We start from the raw sequence: 4,531 nt of genomic DNA on the forward strand, positions 1-4,531 counted from the left end.
ATTCAGTGAATATTAGTCAATATAAAGTTCATGGTTTAGCTGTTCCAGTAAGCAAAGAGGTGTCTCTTCATATAATTATATATTTCTTCTGCCCTTTTGTTTTCTCAAAAGGCAGGTACATTCACTGTTATGCTGAACTCTCATTTTGTAGTGTTTTTGCTATTTTTAAAATATTTTTTGGTCCTCTATGTGAATTATTATTCCCAGTATGGACAGATGCTTTTGATTTTTAAATTTTTATTTTGAATGCTGAATTTTATACAGTCCTGGATTAAGAAGTGCACTTTTAAGCAGAATGCCAAAAAGCTGAGTGTACAAGGAAAACATTTGTTTGCTAAGAAAACCTGTCACAGTCAAAGGATAGATGACAGTCTGGGAAAAAAATATTTGTTATATATATGGCATTAAAAAAGGCTAGCATTCTAAATATATAAAAAGTTACTATAAAACAAAAAAGAAAATTGTCAAATATGGGCAAATACCACAAAGAAAAAGTTAAAAAAGAGGAGAAATAGTCATGTCCAACAAACATAAATATATCTTCAGTCTTTTATACAACCAAAGGCTGATAAATTAGTAGAAGGAAGCGGTTTCATATGATCAAATGTGTTAATTAGAATTCTGCTGCAGGGAAAGGAAGTCAACACAGTGTAAATTATGCAGAATGGGCGTTTCTTGGCTCAGTTCACAGGGACATCTTGGAAAGGTTCTTACTCCAGTCACAGGCAGCATGGAGAACTCCATCTCCATCCTTGTCTCTGTTGGGTTACATCCTACAGATTGATTTTGTTCATTTGGCAAACAAGACAGCTGTGAGTAGCTCCTTCCACCTTTCCAAGTTGAATACAAACCATGCAACTCTTTCCAAAGTCTGTAAGGGAAACCCCTGAAAGGTTCTGATTTTTATTGTTTTTAATGTATCTCTTGCTTTTGCTGATCCAACCACTGTAGCAGAGAGTTTAACATGAACTTTGCTTGGCTTAGGTCAAACTGGTCCTATGGGTATTTGCCAACCTCCATATTCAATGATATTATTTCCTTTTTAAAATCTATATTTGAATTCCTGGAGATCTTCCCATCAACTTTTACTCTTTGAATACAGGCACTTAGCCCCACCTACCACCCCTTGCGGCGTCAGCTTCACTCATCTGGTCCCCAATTTTAGTCATGATTTTTAATCATCTGTCAAAAGCAGATGATGGGTCCGCTTACAGTCATGTCTGTGGTGGCTTCTTCTTGTCTTTCTGGAAGGCCACAATTAAAATGTCTGGAAGGAAGGCAAGCTAACCACAGAAAAGTTTGACACATTTATTTAATCATAATTTTATATGACATAGTGTCTTAGCTACCTTTCTATTGCTGTGAAGAGACTCCATGACTGTCACAAATCCTATAAAAGAAAGAATTCAATTAGGGCTTGCTTACTCTTTCAGAGATGAGTCCATTATTATCATGGTGGGAAGCATGGTAGAAGGTATGGCAGACATAGTATTGGAGAGATGGAAGTAGAAGAAGAGGTTGAAATCTACGTCTTGATCCAGAGATGGGGGGGGGGGAGGAGAGAGACAGAGAGAGAGAGAAGAGAGACAGAAAGAGACAGAGAGATGGAGAGAGGGAGAGAAAGAGGGAGAGACAGAAGGAGAGAAACGTTGAAAGAGCCCACACCCAATAGCACACTTCTCCAACAAGGCCACACCTCCTCCTATGCTTCTAAGGTTTTCAAAGGGTTCTACTCCCTAGTGACTAAGCATTCAAATACATGAGCCTATGGGGTCATTCTTATTCAAAGCACCACACATAGGAACCTTTGACATGAAGACAAAAAACATAAGAAAATATCTATTTTATACTTACGTTATCAGAAGCAAAGACAACCATATATATGCTTGGATCTTAGAGCACTGAGAAGGGATGCCTGGAAGGTCTTTTACATTCAGTTTCTTCCTGTTCATCTTGTTGGGACATTTCCTGTCTCTGAGTTAAGGTGTAATATCTTGCCAGGAAAGATTATACAGTTTACATAAAAAGGCAAGTAGATTATCTTTACTGGTGGCTTCTAGATAAAAAGGCCTGGAAGCAAATGTAGGTTGGAGTAAGAACAGTAATTCTGATGGGTCCTTTGGATGCAGGAGTCTAATGTCTGTGGCTGATTCACAATAAAGGAGAATCTGAGAGGGACATCGTAACCTTCATTTTGTGGTTTTGTGTTCTTTAGTTGGGAGCACTCAGTGTAGTAAAACACCATGCTGAGAGTATCTCTGTCTGGTCCCAAAGCACTCATTCCCTCTGGCTGAAGGACTCCCATCTTATTTAGAATATCACGTTTGCTTTCTGAACATGGAGTTGTCAGCTTCACTCACATGTTACTTCTCTCAGGCATGGAACTGCAGATGAGCAAGGAACAAGAAGAGCTTTCTTAAAAACTTGGTTTTATTCAGATTTTAGTTTAAAATAATCAGATACCTCTAGAAACTATGCCCATTTTGTCACCAGCATGACAACAAAAGCAATGAGTCCCAGGTACTTGAAAGGTGGTTTATGAATGTTTAAGTAACATTGTTTCCAAAGTTCCCTTTCAAACTCTGAGGCCCCGAGATAACTGAAACCAAATGGAGTTAGAATTATGGGATATGACTGGAGAAGTGGGAGGGGTTGTGAGCTCAGCCTTGTACAGGTCCCTGGACAGGTATGTCTGGATATCAACAGAACTAAAAAGGAAGCAGGGGTAGAGCCCAGTGAAAATGGAAAAACAATTAAAAATATATTGAAAGTAGAAAGAGAAAGAAATCATTCCTAATTAATTCTGGTGCCCTACTCAACCCCAGCTTCTTTGTAATCCTACTGGGAACATCTTTATTGATCTTGGGGTCCTACAGCAGGCTCCTGATGCTTATCTCAGCATAAAAAGAGGCTCTCATGATGAGCAGTGATTTAATTACATGACAATCACTGCTAACAATGCATGGCGAACACCAGAAACATATGCATAGCAAGACTGGCATTGATAAATGCACAGGGGTGGCATTGACTATTAGTAAAGCTCCTGGCTAACACTCCTGACATTTCTCTCATAGGAAATCCTATCCAGTATCCTGACTATGTAAGACCTTACTTCATTAGCTTATATTTGGGTGTTAATAAGAAATGTTAAAAACTAAAACTTATTTTCTAAAACTTGAGAAACATATGTAGTGTTAAGGTTTCCCACAAAGTTGTGAGGGTGTCTTTGGTAGCCTAGATTCCACCAGTGTCCATGTCATAGTCAATATGAGATTATAATGGAAGATAATCATGGAAATCAATTACAGTTAAGATCCATCCAGTATAAAATTTAAAGCAAGGCACACATGTTTTACATATTTTGCTTTTGTACATAGAAAAAAAAAACAAATTTAACTCTAGGCCTACTGAAAGTAATAAAAGTCATACCAGTCTTTACCACTAGACTATGTGGGAACCGTTGAAATGGAGTCCGAGTTTAAAAGAATATGTCATAAAATTATTTGATATAGGTTGGTTTAAACCAGTGGAGAAGAAAATATGGGAAGATAGGCTGCAAGCTGTATTAGTTTGGATTTATTCAAATCTAGTTAGCTGAGTCAGGAAGTCTCTGGTTTGTCATGAGACTCCAGTGCCAGAACAGTGTGAAAGAGTACATGCATGGAAGGAAGCAGGAGGTGGGAATGAGAGCCATCACAGCAAGAGCTTTGCAGAAGGGCAAGCATACATGGAGCACACTGAATTAGTGTGGGGTGGAGTAGCAAACTGCCTTATCCTTCGTGAACCTAGAAAGTCTTAAGCCTCATGTTGGAAGCTAAGAAGGGAATGGCTAAGAGCAGGGAGACTCGCCAGTAGATCTTATGGACATATACATAGCTAAAGTAATTCCAGTTTACAAAATGAGAGGCCACTTCTTTTGTAATGTCAACCACATTTTTTAAGAGAGTTGAAGTAGAAATTGAAGGTCAAGTGTGCAAGGATAACCTGGTTAGTTGCATAGTTCAGCTGTGCTGCTCAATAGAGTATGGCCTTAAATAGTTCACATAACCATTTTTTTCTTAGGTTTTATGTTTATAAATTATGAGGTGTATAACATGGTATGATTTGCAGTGCCTGTGTTTAGGTTTAATAGCTATTCTTAGCTTCATTAAGATATTACTTACAAATAAAATTTTACATATGTTATATACAATTATATGTAATATATACTTATATATAATATATAATCATATATAAATATATTTATATATTATATATGTTTCTATATATTTACACATAATATACTTATTATTGAAATATAATATATTCAAAGTATATACAATGATGTTTTCAGTTAGAAATATACAATAAAACCATTGCCACAATCTACCTTAGTAACATAGTTGACAAATACTTCTGTGTGTGTACATGGTGGGATGAGAATTTTTATTATCTACTTTGTTAACCAATTTCAAATATTCAATACCTTACTGTGAACTATAGGTACAATCCTATGCGTTAGGCTGTCTGTAATTCCTTCATGTTGTAAGCA

This window comes from Mastomys coucha, unplaced genomic scaffold (genome assembly GCF_008632895.1).
Source record: "Mastomys coucha isolate ucsf_1 unplaced genomic scaffold, UCSF_Mcou_1 pScaffold21, whole genome shotgun sequence".
Taxonomy (NCBI): Eukaryota; Metazoa; Chordata; class Mammalia; order Rodentia; family Muridae; genus Mastomys; species Mastomys coucha.